We start from the raw sequence: 19180 nt of genomic DNA, 5'->3' as shown, positions 1-19180 counted from the left end.
TGGTAGTGGGAAAGGATTTTCAACTCTCCTGGGAAGCTTATAATGAAATCATATTCATAAATCTGTTCACCTTTTCTGCCAGTTTGCTTTTACTGGATTTCTTATAAATGGGATCACTCTATGTTGTGTAGTTAATAAACTGGATGAGTAAGCATCATAGGGAAAATGCTGGATTCCAACTCATATCCCAATACAGGTGACACTATTCTAGACAGATGTCATGTGTTTGCAACTGCCAGACATCAGCTATGGCTCAGAGGGTGGGATGGGAGTTCTCATGGGTTCTTGTCACTCCCCAGGGCAAACTCCCAGCAAGAGCAAGGTGATTTAGTGTATGTTGGTTACTAAAGTCTGTGGTAAGGTTTCATCCAGCTGAACATGAAACAAATAATTAATTCAGCAGAAGAAACTTTATGATACATGTGACTGTCACTGAATTAAGAAAGTCATTAAATTCACAGCAGTCATAGAGAAGTGGGAGGGAAGGACTAGGGGAGTGGGGAGATTCATTCTGTCCCTGGCAATTCTGATTCCTGCGCTTGCCTTCCCCATTTCTCTCCCCTCTTCTCTCTCCTCGAAAGTTTCCTTGGTCATTACTATTGCCTTTATTTCCTTACTCAAACTCCTGAAACCAACAACATAAATAGCAAAAGGGAGACTGTGTGACCTCTACCTCCCACAGGAAAAGCTGGACCTTGAACAATAAGCACTGCCCCCCTCCCACCATTCTTGGACCCCTTCCACTCCCACAAGCATCTTGGATACTTCAGCTAATGGAGAGAGCCTGAGTTTAAGCAGAAGCCTGCGGGGTACTAGAACTAGAAACAGGTAGTAAATCAACAATTAGGGCACAGAGCTGCTAAAAGCTCTTACTCAAAGGGACCTAAGATTATACTGTGAACAAATTAAATTGCCTGCTGCTTCCATTCTCGACAGGTGACCAGTGGCATACCGTGATAAAAGATCAAGTAAATACACTGAATTGGATTTCTGCCTTCCTTACAAAAAAAAAAAAGTGTTGCCAAAACTTAGAATCCGACATCAAATTTTCCAAATGATAATTCCCACAAAGGGAGGAGAGGAAGTCTTGGTACTAAGACCTTGGTACTAATACACAAGGACTGAGTCCTTGAGTAATCTACATTTAGTAAATGCCACAATCTGGCATTCCCACAAGGGATAGTGACATCTCTCTGGCTTCCAAACAATTAAGGCATAAATTAATCTTAACAAATCTTCTTGGTGAAGCTGAAATGTCAGTTTGGCAGTGTTTCATTCTTGATACAAATTCAAGATATAAAATGAGGAAGAAATAGATGTCCATTCAAGCAGCCAATGACAGTGGACTAATGAAGACCACTCTGGACTTTTAAACACACAAGATTGCCAACCACAGCTCAGGCTCAGCAACAAAATCGCCACGTTATCAAATTAGGCAATCTTCTTGTAGGTGATCCATAGGCTGACAGAGAGCCTACACTGACATTCCAACATTTAATTAAGAAGTCATCTCTGCTTGCTAATGGCAAAAAATCTCTAGTATCACACTCACTAAGCAAAATCACTCAAGGAAATCTTGCCAAACCCAAGATAATATGAATTTATTGAGGTCACACACAATACAACAGTGAACAGAACCACACAGACATGGGATAAAATGGACCAGTTCAGGGAAGATTTTGGCAAGTTCCTAGTATGAAGTGGAAATTGTGCAACACAGTTCCTAACGCAAACCCCCAGGGACTCAAGAGAACCTATAAACCTGTTAATCATGAATTCCTAAGGTCTCATGGAAGAATTTCTGTCTGGTTCCCCTCTATGCATATCCCTGAATGGAATGTGTTTTTCAGTAGATCCCACGCCTTATTCTGTTGTGTCCTCTTACTTAATGTTGTATAAATCATTATAGGCAAACCAAGAGAGAAGCTTGACACAGACTGCATATTAGATGATACCCAAAGACTGCATATTAAAGGCTTAGTTCTAAGCCTGGCATTACTAGAAAGTGGCAGAACTCTTAAGAAGGAACTACTAGGAGTTTGGGGTCATCTGGACATGCCCCTGAAGAACATGGAACAATCCCTCTCTCTTCCTCTCCATTTTACTTCTTGTCTATGAGGAAGTATTTGTTTTCTGCCCTATACCCTCTGATGTAATGCAGTTCTTCACTATTGGCCCAAAGCAATAGGCTAATGCACTGAAACCTCCAAAACAAATCTTTTTTTATTTAGAATGTGGGTATCACAGGTACTTTTAATAAAAAGATGGAAAGGCAACTAACAGATTAATTAATATAGTTCATCAAATCCAATCAACATTGTCTATACTACAGCTCTTACTTTTTAAAAATTATTTCTCCAAATCCTTTTTTCTTTATATTGACTTTGGTCACTTAGGGATCTTCAAGTTGTTTTCACACACATGACCTGTGAGTGGCCATAACAGTCATCATCATTGGTCCTAGAGTACAAACGTGCATGTAATCAGGATAACTCAGCAAGTTCTCATTGATACTGTTGGTTTGTGCTCAAGAGAACACTTGAACTTCAGAGACATATACTCAGAAAGAATATACTCCTGAAATGGTATTTTCACTATGCCTCCAGGTGCCATCAAAGCAAATAATGCACATTTTTTCTATTAATAAAAATTATACAGATGGTTAAAATTGTTCTTCCTCCGCTCTGTACACACATACATGCACACATACAAACACAGACACAAACACACACGCACAGACACACAGATGTAAAATTTCTTAATTTCAGCAATCGTCTATGAAAGCTGTATTATTTAATCTTTTAATGTTTATACCTAAGCCTCTCAAGCCATAAAAATAATGTAAATTTGCACATAGCCCTTTTCATACTCCAGCAACTTTACCACTAGGATTGTCAATTAAAAAGAAATGAAAATATATGCCCATAAAAAGCTATACAAGTATATTTAGAGCAGCTCTATTCACATAGCTTAAGACTTGGAAACAAACCAAATAGCCATCAACAAGAGTGTTGAGAAATACAGTGTGCTATATTTTTACACAATAGAGTACTATTCAGCAATATGAAGAAACAAACTTGAGGTACACAACTACACACAGTTCAGTTTCAAAGAACGAAACATAATATTGGTGGAAAAAGTTCAACACAAAAAAGGCTATCATCCATGATTCTATTTATATGACACTCAAGAATAAAGAAACTGTTGTATAGTAACAGAACACATAAAAACACTGGTGGAATGTGGGAGCAGAAAGACTGAGAAGGGAGTTTCTAGGGTGAAGAAAGTGTTCTTTGTCTTGAGAAGAGTGTGTGCTGTGTGGACATATATGCATCTATGCCTGCAATTCTAGGAAAACGGACTCTGTGCGAGCTAGATCTTAAGTATAATGAAGACTCAGCACACAATGTACTATTGACATATCTGAAAAATAAATTTCACATACCAAGGGAGTCTCTATCCAGGCCATATATAAAGTTCACTTTGTTCAGTTACATAGTAACTTCGTCACTAACTCAGTCATTCCATGGGTCCCTGTCACTTTCAGTGAAGCCAGCACTGTCTCCTATAGATTCTCCACCAAAGACTCAATAAAGAATTTGTTGGTGATACTTGAGCCCCCTCTGATCCACCTGCACTAGCAGAAAATACAAGGATAGGGGGTGATGGCTGAGTTACAGCATCTCCAACACATCACCATTTGAAACATTTCTCACACCACCAACTGCAACTCAGAGGGAAAAAAACACCGAAGAGCTGAGTCAATAAATCATTAAATACTATCAGCATAACTGGCTTCCTGGGATGAGCTCTAAACCTTGATTGAAATTTCTCCATTAAATCAAACAGTGCAAGGTGATTTCGTAATTACCCATAAATAACATTGCCACCTTCATACCTTCAACAGACACTAGGATATAAAACCTGTTGGCAAAGAGATAGGCCTCAGAAGGCCACAGACCATGCACGGTGACAGCTTTAATTATGTAAGAGCAAGTCCGGACTTAAGAAAATTATCATGATTTTTTAAATAAAAAAATTATTTTAGTTTTTGAAATTATAATATATCAGTTCCCTTTCCCATTCCTTCGTTTAAACACAACCACATGCTCTCTTTCTAATTCATGTCTTCTTTTTGTATTAAATTGTTATTAGATATGTCTGTGTATACAACTTTCTCAGTCTGTGTAATGTTACTTTAGGTATGTTTTCAGAGCTGACCATTTGGAAGTGGCTAAGGATTGGAGTGCTTTCCCCTGGGGAAGACTGGTTCTTCTATTCTCAACACTTAGTTGCCTGTAGATCTTGTGAATGGCTGAGACCTCCTGACCTTTACCCCTTCCAAGCTAGTATGTCTGTTATTTCCTTGCTCGGCTCACATTTAGTGAATCATGTTGGTGAGACTTCATGGATGTGGCTTCTGATGTTACAAAGAGACACTATCTCATGGAAAACTCCTCTGTCCCAGGCTCTTACAATCTTCTTGTTCTCTCTTCCACAATGATCCCTGGAACTTGGATGCAGGCATTGTATGTATTGTAGATGTCTATCAGGTCTGCTCTAGAATTCTGCCTTTTAATTTGTTGTGGTTTCCTGTAATGGTTTCCATTTTGTTGCAAACAGAAGTCTTCTTGATGAGGTGTTAAAAATTATATTTGTCTGTCAGCATAAGGACAAATATGTAAAATGTCATTAAGGATAATACCAGTTTACCACAGTGAGAGTTGTAGGTTCCCTTCTGATATGCATGACTTCACTATTCCTGGGCAGTTGCTTAGCTCTCCAGTGCTAGGCATGATTTTCCTTTTGTTGCGCACATCAAAGCAAGGCTTCCACTGACCTGGAAGTCTCCTTCTCTGGGGACTAGCTCTGATAGTTTCTGAAGGTACTATGTAAGCTGTCAAAGGAGAAAAGCAACCCACAGTCATACCCAGCTGTAAAGACTATGAAACACAATAACAAGTCTGGCAAGATGCATGGTACAGTAGTAGCACTTACAGCTTAGGGTAAATAACAGCTGTTTAATTGGACTTAAAAATTTGTTCAATAAGAAGAAATTCATGCCTGGTACTATAAACCTAATCATCTATCTATCCATGATTAGTGACATCATGGACCCTAGAGGAGAGCCTACTGCTGCCACTTTCCTAAATCTGCATATTTTCTAACTTTATTCTAAATCTTTACCCTTATAGCCCCATATAAATGAGCTCTCTCATCAACAAAGATGTGTCTTTTGCATCAGATGGGAACAATTACAAAAAGACACACCTGTCAGGATACTGAGAACTACTAACCATATGGTTCCTAGACTCAACTGATACGCCTACATTACAAACCTAAACCTACGACCCAGGAACATTATGGAAGGAGTGACAGAAAGATTGTAAGGGCTAGATGACAAAGACATCTGCTGCAAGACAGTACCTTCTATGTATGACATGGACGTCACATCCATGGAAATCCTGACATTATGATTGCTTAAATAAGACCTAAACTATGATAACAGTTGCTATGCCAGTGAAGGTACAAGAAATCTCACAAGGCTACACACACACACACACACACACACACACACACACACAATAATAATAGGTCATTATTTTTAGAGAATATATTGAGACATGGGAAGAGTTGAAGGAGTGTAATGATGTAAGTAAACATAAAAATCTGAAAAAAAGTTAAATATGAAAAAATTTGTTAAAGAACAAACAGAAAAGAAAAAAGAAAATATCAGTGCCAGCAAAAATTCTCACACAAGGCACAATAGGACTGTTGACCTGAAAAGGTAAATATTTCAGAACAAAAATCGAGGACAGTCCATAGAAGCACCAGCGAAATGGACCATCTGTTTCCATAGCATAGATTTTTATGATCTGTACAAGTATGGTGCTTTCTATTTTACTCCCAATGCCAGCATACAAATATTATCATTTATATTTTTTGTCAACTCTAATTGCTTGTCAGTTTGAGAAGCAAATGCTGGTAGAAGCCTCATATCCTGCCAACAAGATAATGCAGGCTTAAATGTCATAATTCCGGTGAACCACATGAGTCTTTAACTTCTGACTCAGGATCCAAACACTCTCAATATTTTCTAGTAAAACTAGTCTGAAAACTAGTATTTTTTTTTTTTTCAGAATTCAAATCTAATGAATAAATGAATTTACTTTTGCACTCTGGTTAAGAATATATACCTAAATTATTTTTGTGAGGTCACAGTAGAAGCTCTAACCTACTTATGAAATAAAAGTTGTTGAAATTAAGATGTGAGTTTGTTTCCCACAAGGTCCATTCGGCAGATGGTGTCAGTGCCCCAGTTATGATGACCTGCTGCAAGCAGCAGCCAATTTGTTCCTTCGGGGCTTTCTCTCTGCACTTGATGAGCAGGCTTGAAGCACTGGAAAGTTCATTCCTTCAGAAGCATATTTCAGCCAATGAGGAGAGAGAATTGGTAGATTATTACCATAGACCATACTCTCTTAGGAGGGACAATTCCATAGTATGTTCTACTCTGCCTATTAATGCTCTCCAGTGGTAGCTAGCCCATTGGTCCAGAGTATATCTTGCAGTCAGTATGCACTGCTGGCCTCTCTGCCTTCTCTGCCTTCTAAGTCAGCTCTCGGCACTTCCCAGTCAGCTCTTCACTCCCTGTTCCACACGTCTGCAATCTAAACACATGTAACCTCAAACTTAGACTCAAGCTTGGGTTTCAATGATGTAAGTTTGCTTAGACCCAACCTCTGATCTTGATTTAAAAAATCTGTGTTTGGGGAAAAAATAATGTACTGAGAATCTACCTCTAAATATATAAATTATAGTTTACAGGAGTGACAGCCTGCCCACTGAACTATAGAAAGCAAAAACTCTTATAAAAAGGAAGAGTCTAGATTTATATTCTAATTAGAGAGGTTTTGTTGATAGAAATGATCTGATTGTCTGACAGTATGCTCATGAAGTTTATAATTTTTTTATCAACTATGTTGGAAAAATAAAATCCTTATGGTGTTAACCTTCCTTTAGAGCAAGCTCCTTTAGAGCAAGTCAGAACCCATCAGACATAGAGTAAAATTTAAATAAAAAACCTTCCTGGAGACTTTCTTTTCCTACTCCAGACCCTACAGGCCTGCATATTAGGTAGAAATGGCCATTTGATCTACTCGTGTCTTTAGCGGGTTCTACTAGAATTTTTTAGTGGTTGATGGCTTCATTTTGCCCACTTGGAAAAAGTAAAGTTATACATTGGTGGGAGATAATACAAGCCCAGTACATATTATTCACCTTCAAAGAAGAAAAATAGCCAGACAAGTTAATGAGTGATAGGGACAAAAGGCCACTTTGGGTATCCAGGAGTCTTTCTACCAAACAGTGAGAGCAAGAACACAGGAACAAACTTGGATTGGGAGTCAGAAGTCTATGTTGTCCCCAGTCAGCATTGGCAAGCTATGTGACACCGACAGGACAATGTGATCTTTTTTTTCTTGGCCTTGGTTTCTTTCTGAAATTAGAAAATCCCTCCCTCTTTAATTCTGGTCTCTAGCAGCAAAGCTGATTTGTTATCTCAGTCAGTGGTGGGAATTGTCAAAGTGAGGGCCATCACAATCTCCTGGAGCTTGAATATGTCCCGGCTGATGGATACTGGCTAGAGAAATTGTGCTTTTTGTAATTCAAAGGCCTCTTAACCTAAACCCTTTAAGTAATTTCCATAATCCCTTACTAGTAGAATTCAGAAAATATATCTTTTCTCAGCAAAATAGATCCAGAACTTAGGAATTTAACATGAAAAGGCAAGAAATATATAAAACCTCACCAGGCATTGGGGGCGACACATCAACATAGAAGCACTCATCTTAAAATGATGTGTGCTCTTATCAAATACACCGGCTGGAAGTAGATATAACTGATACAGTGATCTCAGTAATTTGTATGTTGGGTAGAGGTGGGACTTCAAGCTCATCTCTAACTCTGTGTCTCTATTCTCCAATGTGGATACATATATCTCATGTTTCTTATTTGTAAGTGTACTTTGGTCCATTTACCACTGCTATAAAACAAAATACATGAAGCTAGGTAATGTGCAAGAAGCACTGCATTTTAAGTCTGTATATTTTGTATTTTGCATTCAACTCACGTAAGGATATGAGCACTGAGTCCAGTCAGGACTTCAGAGAAGATAGCATCACAATCACAGATGCTGTGTGTAAGAGAGGAGACCACACAGCAAGACAGACTGAGAAGAGGAAGCCTTCCTCTTTTTATAATTAGTCACTCTCAAGAACTAAAAAGGAATTGCATTAATCTCTTTTATGGACAGTACCTTCAATGACCATATAAGTCAATAACCTCTCAATAAGGCCCATCTGCTAAAGGCTCCCCACCATTTCATGCACCATTCTGAGAAACAGGATTCCACATATGCAAAGCTGTGGTGATCAATGAGTGAGCATACAAACAGTAGAGACCGATTGCTCTCCTTTTGCAAATCAACCACCAGACCTGTGTATTCTTCTCCCTCATTCTGCACAGTCTGCTGTACTTAGAAGTCTTAGATTTAAAACAACTGCAGACATAGACTACTTCAGCCTGCAGAAGAAAATGCTGCTTCCTATCCATAAAAGAGAAAGTAAGCTTCATAAATATGCAATAATGTGATCACCAAGATGCCAACTATGCCTATGGAGCTCTAAAACACAAGTAAAATGTCCCTCTTCAGATGTTATTCTGTTTATTATGAACACAATCAGGTCTATAAAGAAAAAGTAAAGTTCCTGGATGGGCTCAAATCCTCATCCCTAGCTGAAGAGCTATTGACAGATGGTAATAATGTCTTCTGAGTCAACGAGAGTCAATTTTCTAAAAGGATATTAGTCCCTGGTAAGTCAACCACAAACCACACTCCATCGGGTGTTCCCATCAGATGTTCCCTAACGCCGGAGTAAATGGACAGCATAAACTCAACTATACGGGTTATTTAAAAAGAGAAAACGTAAAGTGGGGGAAGGGTTGTGGGGGTGGATCTGGAAGGAGCTAGAAGTGGAAGGAACATGATCAAAATACATTGTATGAAAATTTCAACAAACTAATAGAAGCATTACACTAAACAGATTTCAAAAGGAGAAAAGATAATCATTGCTGCTGAACATTAGTTCCTTGGTATTTTAAGAGGTGTTTGTGGAAAATTATCTTCTATTTTTATACAGTAATATAACCATGTTTATTTTCTTCTACTGGCTATTATTGTCTCAAAATTTCTGCTCATCTTTATTCTATATTTGTAAGCTTGGATTTACTTCCATTTGGTCAAGGTACAGTAATCTCTATTTTCATCTACAAATAATTAGCAAATAAAGTATTTTTGCTAATGAATTGAAGTCTAAACTTTTCTTAAATATAGTTTGCATTTGTCTCTGGGTCTGCTTCAGAACTCTTCTGTCAACTGATCTATTTGTCTCCCATTCAGGCAAAACATTTTTATTATATAATAACTATAGTAGACTAAAAAGGGGTTTCTCACTAGAAATATTTGAACATTAATGCTGGACCTTACCAAATTGATCTCACTTGGTCAAAGAGCCTTTGCACACGTGATTCATTTAAGGATTGGGACAGGATGAAATGACCCAGGATTAGTGGTGTGGTGTCTGTACCACGGCCTTCATCCATATAAGATAAAATTCAATGAAGACACAGAGGAGGAAGTCAGCATGACTTTGTAGGAAGAAGCTGGAGTGATTCAGATTCAGGCAAAGACCGGTGCCAGAGGCTGGAAGGACAAGAAAGAGAGGCCCCAGCTTCTCCCAGCACACCTTGATTTCTGACTGCTGGCCTCTAGAAGCTGAAGAAAATGCATTGCTATTGTCTCCCGACTCCTGAGTATGTAAGAATTCCTAATAGCAGTAATAGGAAAACACTTAAAGTGTTGGAAAGATGACTCAGTAGCTAAGATCATATGCTATAAAACATAAAGTACAGAGTTCAGATGCCAGCACCCATGTAACAAGCCAGGCATTCAATGCACACATGTGATCCATGTCTTGCAGAAATTAGATATAAGAAAATCACCGAGGTTTCTTGACTTCTAGGCTAGGAAGGAATGATGGAGTCCTAGATACAATGAGAGATCCTTCCTTAAAAGAATAGGCAGAGAGAAATAAAAAAGAATGTTTCCTACCCTCTTCTTTAGTCATTCTTTTTCAAAACACTCTTGACTTTTAAACATCACTTAATATTCCAACATAACTGGAACTTTGGCTAGATCTAATTCATACTAAAGTTGCACTACATCTATATATTACATTGAGATAGGCTGGTATCTTTGAAATATTAATCTTCCCTTTCAGGAATATGATGTTTCTCTTTCAATTAGATCATATTTTATATTCTTGCATAATATTTGAGAGATATTTTTGGGTATTTTGAACTATTCTTCCATAACTTCATACTCATTCTATTGTTTTGTCACTAATAATAATGTATTCCTATTTCTATCTTGCTGTTTTTCTTATAAAGAAAGAGTATTGGTTTTATATATTTATGCAATCCTAGTCATGCCATTTTTCATGACCTTACCTGATCATCTATGTGCATTGCTGTTCTATTTACAATAGTCAGAAAATGGAAAATAACCTTGATGCCTATCAACTGATAAATGGATAATAAAACTGTGGTACATGTATACGATAAAATAGTAAAAAAAAAAAAAAAAAAAAAAAAAAAAAAAAAAAAAAGAATTATGAAGTCCTCAGCTAAATGGATGGAACTGGAAACAGTCATTTTGAGTGAGGATGATCAGAACTAGAAAGGCAAATTTTGGATGTTTTGTTTCATTTGTGGATATTAGCTTCGACACATATATGTGTTCCATTTAGACTACTCATAGAGGTCAGGAAACTAATCAGGGGCCATGGAGGGTGTTTTCAAAGGTAGGGAGGCAGATCATAGGAAGTATTGATACAAAAAGTTGAAGATGAATAATGGAACAGGAAGAGTTAAAAGAGATAGGGAATGAGAAGACAGAGTGCAAGAAGGAATACAAAAAAAGATAAAGAATACTAAGGACATCTCAAAACAGCCATCTGAAAACTTTCTGTAGTAGAAGCTTCCTAAAATATATACTTACATGTGTATAAAAAGAGTTTAAATTGAGTTACCCTATCATGGGACAACAATACCCCTACTAGATATTACACGTTAGCAAATAAAAAGCCCAGTGCCAAAAATAGGTTACCTCTTTAGGGTTTGCTGACCAATAAAATTCCATATATCCTTTTCCCAAATATTGCAGGCTATTTCATTACTTTTCAGAAGCTAAACATACGACCTACTGTTGAATACACTGTGTATTTCAGTCATAAAACATGGAGAAATTAAGCTGCTACTGACTTGGAAGAGTCATCACTACTGGCTAGTTTCACAGTGCTAGAAAGTCCTATGAGCTCTAATAGAGAATAAAAGTAATCATAAATCTCACCATTGGTGAAGCTGGAGCTCCAATAATGTCCAGCCTGTTAAGACAAATCCACTCAAGTAACAGTGGCACTAGTGTCATATGTGTAACCAACAACTCCCCAATTGAATTGAAGAGTTGTTCCACATGATAAACCTATATCTATCTAAACAGGTCATCATAGCTCCTAAGGGAAGGCCTACTAGTATTATTCCACTAGATGGGTATATTAAGCCAATTCCTGATGGACCTATTGTGATACCCATAGATTAGTGCATCTCTCAACTCTCAGCAAAAAAGGTTTCTTTTTGCAGTTGATAGCAATTAACTCCAAGACCTACAACAGTTAGTCCAAGTACAAGAAATATGAGATTGAGGAATGCTCAATCCTAAATGGCACAAGTCTCAGGATCACTGTAGAACAGGGAAGAGAGATGGTAAGAACCAGAGTGGGTGGGTGTCTCCACGGAATCCATGCACACACTACCTGCACACAATCACACACAGATACACACACATACACGTAATTAAAAACAATAAAAATAAATCATTTAAAGTGGGTTGCAATTATAGTTTTTCTAGATTTAATTTTGGGGGGGGGGGTTACTCCATTTGTCCTCCAAATCTCTTAATTTGAAAATGAGGCTCCCTTACTTTTTGTTTATTTATTTATACTTATTTGCTACCTTTTTTCACACGTATTTGTTTTGTATTGCAGTGCCAGGGCCTCCAGCATGCCAGGAAAGCATTCCATCAGTGAGCTGCTTCCCAGCCTTCAAAAAGTTTTTTAAACTATAAAAGACAATGACCATTTTCTATGATATAGTTTTAACAGTAACCCATTGACCTTTGTACCAAATGTTCTTTGCTCCATTACTTTCCAAATTTTATATATATATATATTAGAAATTGCCAACCATTTTAATAATGAATACAAGTCAGATTACAAAAATCAGTAGCCATTCTATGCACCAATAACAAACACACTGAGAAAGAGTTCACGGACACACTGCTTATTAACAATACCCTCAAAAATTAAAATATATAGGAATAAACATACTTAAGGTTTACCATGAAAATTTAAATTCACAAAGAAAGAGATTGAGGAAAACCCTCAAGGGGATGAGATCTCCCATATTCATGGGTTGGCAAAATGCTTAATATATTATGTAACTTCAGTTTCATTTCTTTATTGATCTACTATTTAGAAAAAAGAGAAAGTTCAGTCCCGTGTAATGTTCCTTCTGGTCCTTGTATTTCTCATTTCTTGTTTAATTGTATCTACTTAGAGAATATAACAGGTAGGACTCCTAGATGGGATGTATTTATTAAGATTTTCTTTGTAGCTAAATATGTAATCAGTAGTCATGAACATTCCATCAGAAGAGGGAAAGTGTATATTTCCTCTCAGCAGTTTGCAAGTAAAAGAAATACATACACTCCAATGACTTTATCTTAGCCTGCTTGTACTAAATTGGATTTCTTGGTTATATTCTTCATTACTGCATATTGCTTCCAATTTTTGGTTTATTTGACATTTGGAATTCATACAGCTGTTTACCACCAGCTAAATTACCATTGAGGTTTGTCGGTTTCCTTGTATTTATCATCTGTTTGCTTTGTTTTGTTTGGGGTTTTGCAGGTGAGACTTTTGATGCATAAATTTACACAACTGCTGCATGCCTCTTACTAAACAAAACTTTATTTTCCTTTTCCCTGTTTGAGGGTTTGTTCCTATACCTCATTTATTTGACATTGATATTTGCACCTAGATTTCATTTTAACTTGATTTCCTGGTACAATTTTTTGTTGTTAAAGTTTTGATTGTCCAGGTTTTATCATCATTTCATTTTATCTATGGAAATGAATGAGATAATTTTGGGTTTTCACAATAGTATAATATTTTTATACTGAAAGAACTCAGATAATTAATATCTATTTGAATTATTTATATTTATTTGAACAATTGATATAATTATCCAAATGACTTTATTTGCTCTCTGTTGTAATGTTCCCTCCTGTTCCTTTGTAATTACAAGCATATAAAGCAAGGGCTATTTGGAGTCTTGCTTATCTCTACTTTGCACATTTTCCTATTTAGAGATCCATGTCATGAATCAATTATCACTTAGATTGTGTCCCTGAATATTTTCCTTACAAAGTTTCATTTTTAAATCATATTTCATCCTATTGTCTGAGATCTTGCGACTCTGAGCATAGATCTGGAATAGAAAATACAAACTCGAACTCAGTTTATACTATTGTATGTTCACACCACAGATCATTTTTGTGACCCTATAAAGTATTGAGATTTCGTGCCAGCAGGAAGTGGGTAATGAGTTCTTGGAGGGCATCAGCTCTCCTCTAACACAGCTCAGCTCTGAAGCGATCTCTGCAACATCAGGCCCCACAGGTCCGCTGTTCTCTTTGGAGCCTGTGCCACTTCCACTTCAGATTCCTGTCATAAGCCCTAGGTTATTTTACCCATGATTCTTGAAAGGTACAGGTCATGGTTTTCATAACCTTCTTTGGGATTATTATTATGTTATTATAAAGGATATTACAAAAATAAAGAAATGTGAGGGTCAGGAGACAATAGGGACATAATTATCTTCTGTAGTCATGGCATCCTATGGAGTGTACCTGTGTACCCAGATCTGTCTAAACTTTTTGTTTTGAAAGGTAATGAAAACTTATATGGTCATAGCTTAGTGCTACTAGGCTGAGTGAGGGGCATGACCTGTCTCTGCAGATTTTCTTGGCCTCTTTGTACAGTATCCCTTCTTCCAGAACCTCTTCTAAAATTGGGCCATGTAATTAAGATATGCCAGAATTTTTTGTCCAAGTAGCTCCAGGACAGAGAAAGGTGATAATTGGAGTTTTTAATTCCCTGCCTTCAGATTGGAGTCATGAGCTAAGAGCTATAGATAACAACCAAAATGTATAAGCCACAATATACATAGATGTATTTTGCCATTACTGGCACATGATACCTTGGGTACGTATAGTATCAGTGGACATGAGTGCCTTTAAAAAAATTGATTCTTAAAGGCAAGTTAAATACTATTTTTCCAGGTACAGGTGCTCATCTGTTTCCCAGACAAGGCAGGCTTTTTTTGCTATGTAGGTGCATCCTTTCTGAAACCTCTGATGAACGAACATCTTAAGCAACAACCAACCCTAGAGATATTAATCGGCATCTCCAAAAGAAATCTGACATCTCTGTCATGGTCCCTGGGCTCGCCAATACTCCTCTCCCTGTTAGCTCTCCTGGACAGCTAAGAAACATGTGTCTCCTCAAATGTTCCATTATACTTCTTACTATTTTGTCTCCATTGAAAGTAAGGAGAAGGGATAGAGATACAATAATATACATGGTCACATCATCACAGAGAACAACTGTCTGGTGAAGTTTATAACTATATGGCATGGTAACAATGACTTGTGCACATTTTCCTATTCCCTCTCTCATTTTATATATATAAAAGGACTTTAGTCTCACTTTACAGAGGAGGCCACTGAAGCTCAAGTAAAGCAGCTTATATTATACCCTATAGTTAGTGAGTCATGAGGACAGAATAAGATTTCATACGTTCTGACATCTACTGAGGTAACTTTAAATTACCCATGTCTAATATCACTAGCTTAGTGTCACCAGGATCTGTTCTGGATTCCACTCAGCTCCCTAATCCTGTGACGTCTGTTAAAAGAATTTAGATGCGACACAGTTCAGTGTAGAAAGTAAGTTGCTCATTACAGAGCAATGTGGAACACCCTTTAAGAGTGAGAGTAGAAACTGGCCGGAGATCATTGTGCCAACTGACATCCCAGGCAGGTTTATGCTATTTATACGGTCCCTAGGAAATTTTGTTTAAAGGGTATTGTTCTGTCCAGCTGATTGGCAGAACCATTCATATTAACTCTTAAGGGTATGGACAATGGTGTGTCTGTAGTCTTTACAAAGAGTCCTCTGGCTGGATGGTCATCACATAAGATCCATGAATGACTTCCCAGGTCATTCCCAGTGTCATATCTTCATACACAGTGATATGGCTTTGACCCTCTATCAGCAATCAGAGTCCTGCAGTCTCAATGCTGGTTTGACAAACTGCTGGTTGTGAAGGAAGCATCCTTCCACAGTGGTGTCCAGACCTGCTGATATCCAACTAGCTGCCTATCGCTATGGGGTTTTTCTACTAACAAATTTAAGAGGGGTTGAGACCCCATGCGATTCTGAGTCATAATTGGCAAAAGCTGGATGGAGAAGGACGAGGAGTCGTCTGTACCCATCATCTTTAAGATTTGCCTTAAAAATTGCTCTTTTGTAAGGATTTCCAGGAAGGGGCACACACCAGGAGAAGACAGACGTTAGTTTGAATCAGGCTTTTTGAAGTTGCTTTTGCTAAAGAGCAGTCACTGCTCATATGTACCTACTTGATAACTGTGTGCAGGATGAAAACCTGGCATTTTAGCCTCCATTTTGTATCTCCTTCACTTTGGCTCAGACACCCACTTGGCTCTGACCACCTGTCATGCCTTTTCCCTGGTCGAGGGGAAAGATAGAGAAATAAGCTACTGTCTTACATGTGCAATCGCTTTGGAATCCAGGAAGAGCCAAACCTTGGACGGAACACATCTCCACCCTGATGAAGGCAACAATCCACAGGGTGAGGCTGTACGCTGAAACGGGAGTAATCACCTGTAGGAAGCAAATCGGTTCCCTCAGACAATGGCAGTAATTAGCAGATTAACCGTTGATTTTACAGTTCCTTCTCTGAGCCTGAAGTCTTCCTAGTTCTTGAGGTAATGAGCCCTAGCAGTTGACAGCTGCTGGGGTCCCATCATTCCTAAGGTGCTTTCATTATAATGAAATAGACTTGAGCATCTTCCACGGGCGGGCAAAAAAAAAGGGATATGAAAGACCAGGAATTGGCATACTATTCACAAATGGAGCTCCTACCTGCTCTGCTCTGTCCAACCTGTTCAGTGAAGTAACTGCCAAACGTGTGTGCAATTTCAATTGTGCTCATTTGATTCTGAGAGCTCAGCACACACTGGCAGGCAAAGAGGTGCAGGGGAAGTTTAACTTATCTCTCTTAAAGTTGTTCGCCCTTAAATGATTTCTCTTCCATATGGTCAGCTATAGAATACATACTATACACTTCATAAAAGCAAAAAAAATGGAGACTGGATGAGAAGGGCTAGAAAGAGAATGAGCAAAGTACAAATACCTACAGGAACACTCGGTCCATTGCCTGCAAAAGACCATCATCCACAGACTCCACAGAGACATGTGGAGACGTCAACAGAGGAACCCCTTTGTCCCAGTAGATAAACAGATGGAAACATTTGAGGCCAGGTTGTGACTGAAAGCCTCTGGGATAAGAACAACATGACCTTCTCCCCCAAACAATAAAACTCATAACAACCTCGAGCAGCCAGAGCTTGCGTAAGCGCTTTAGCGGCAATGACATCAAGTTGTAAGTTTTAAAGTTGTGTCAGTCAGCTTCATCACCGGCTTTCACCTGTCTACTCAAACTTGGGGATAGGCCTGAACTTGATTTTTGTAAGCCAAGAGCACTCAAGGACAGAGTTCTGGGTGACGTCTGGGTGTTCAGAGCTCCCAGTTAAAACGTTTCTTTTAGTCCGCATAGCTTTTGAATCCTGCCTACCCAGCTTGCCTTATTTTGTAAGTAATCTGAGTAAATAATTTGAGTAAATAATTCACTCTGCCACCGATTGAGGAATTCCTCCAAGGCCAAGGTGGAACTTATAAACTTTTTCTCTCATTTTCTACCAATACACTTTGAACACGGAAGTGGAATAATTCCTTTAACCCTGGTTCTGCTGGTCTGACTCAGTTGCCACATAGTAAGTTATATCCAAGGCAAGCAACAGGGGTGAGAGTGAGATGGGGTTTTTTTCATTTACCTAGCACTAGAGACCTGGAAGTGCAGGTTTTGCTCAGTCTTACTGTATCTTTCTAGGTCATGTTTGGTAGATAGGTAGACAGACATCCCTGAGTGGCCTGCTCTTTTGTTTTCCTCCTTCTCTTCTTCCTCATCTTCCTTTTCTTCCTCCTTCTTGTCTTCCTCCTCTTCCTCCTCTTTCATTTTTGAAGGGAAACAGAAGAGGAGTTGATCTGGGGGAGAGCAGTTGTGGGGGGAGGGACTGGGAGAAGTGGAGGGAGGGGAAATTGCTGATGTGATGTATGAGAGACCAATAAAAGTTAGGGGAAAAAAGAACCTCATGTTTGTGGTCCACGCATCATTTCATTTACTTCAGGCTATTTAGTGGCATGGAGGTCATCACTACTGAACATCACATCACGGATGTTAAAAACAGGCTGGGAGATAAAGTCGTCTCCCAATGGTATAGGTAGGAAATAAAAGATCTAGGAATGAACTATCTCCACAAGTCTCGGCTTCCAAGTTCCTACTAGCCACTGTTCTACTTTTCTGCCCTCCTGTTCCATAGGGAGTAAAAGGACTCCCAAAGTGGCAGGAAAACACTTGGAGATCTCTTTTGGTACTGATAAATTTTAATGTCACCCGAGATTTTGGAATAATAAGCTAACAGAAAATACTAGGTTGCCTTTCCTTACTCCGCACTGGTTGTACACTGCTTATACTGAAGCTAGTATTCACTGCCTATTGATCAAACATTTGCCCTCCAAATCAGACACTCCAGCTGGCACTGGGTAAACCACCCATCAAACAGACACTTATTCCCACCTTTCAGGAGTTTCTCATCACAGGAATAAAACAAAACACAATAAACCTTCTAAGGCAACATGTAAGCACAGATGGGGGTTTTTAAGTATAGTGTTGTATAATACAGAGGAGCCCAGGTTTTACAGCTGGCCTTCCTGACATAACACAGCAAACGTCTTTATTTAAATCTCTTAGGTGTCTTAAGCAGTGGTAAGAGAAGATCATGGAGCTGTGGAGGAGCCTGAAGCAACTCCCACCAGCATTCTCAGCCAGCAACATTCTGGCTTATTTTTACAGAGCTTGTCCAAGTCAGGCAAACTCTCCTATGAAAGCAGAGATCTTTTGCCAACTTAGGTCCCTAAATCTCTGAATACACCTAATATCAGATCTGTCTCATTGATTTAGCTCTGTAGCAGTCATAGTTAACAGATTCCTACATTCTATAAATCCTTAAGAGCATGCACCAATGTTTTCAATACATAAACAGGGTTGCAATCAGATATAGACCTCTCTTATATAGACTAATTTCATTTCTTCAGTGAAAAGCAGTGTGCTAGAATCTCCTCCCAACAGTTCAAAGACAGTCAATTGCTCAGTCTCTAGCTGTTCTATGGGCCAGTTATTAAACACAAACCGTTATTAAAAGTTTTAGTTATTTAAACAAATGGTAAAATTTAAAATATGCATATATGTATATGCAAGCAATATGTCATATATGTATATATTATGCATGCATATGTTATGTATACATATATGCAATATGTAATATATATTATTATGCATATGTATGCATATGTATTTATGTAAGCAATATGTGATATACGTATATATTATGTATACATATGTTATATACATATATATGCATATATATGTAAGCAATATGTAATAAATGTATATATTAAAGAAAAGGTTAAAAAAATGCCAGTCAGATTTCATCACTTTAATTATTGTTTTGCTGCCTTCTATGGTCTTGAGGTCATTTGTAGTTACTGCACCCATGTGTCCAAAGAACTTCCCAGAT

At 38.1% G+C, this 19180-nt stretch overlaps 1 long non-coding RNA gene across 1 annotated transcript in view; it reads right to left on the bottom strand.

Annotated features, from left to right (window-relative positions):
* The window catches only part of LOC143441449 (uncharacterized), a 138263-nt gene extending 122119 nt beyond the window's left edge, over positions 1–16144 (bottom strand). Inside the window, exon 1 of the long non-coding RNA XR_013108844.1 lies at positions 16031–16144. This is a non-coding gene — a long non-coding RNA (uncharacterized LOC143441449). The remainder of the gene's footprint in view (positions 1–16030) is intronic.
* Between the last annotated feature and the right edge of the window lie 3036 nt (positions 16145–19180).

Source organism: Arvicanthis niloticus, chromosome 2 (genome assembly GCF_011762505.2).
Source record: "Arvicanthis niloticus isolate mArvNil1 chromosome 2, mArvNil1.pat.X, whole genome shotgun sequence".
Taxonomy (NCBI): Eukaryota; Metazoa; Chordata; class Mammalia; order Rodentia; family Muridae; genus Arvicanthis; species Arvicanthis niloticus.
This window is presented reverse-complemented; position numbering and strand designations above follow the sequence as displayed.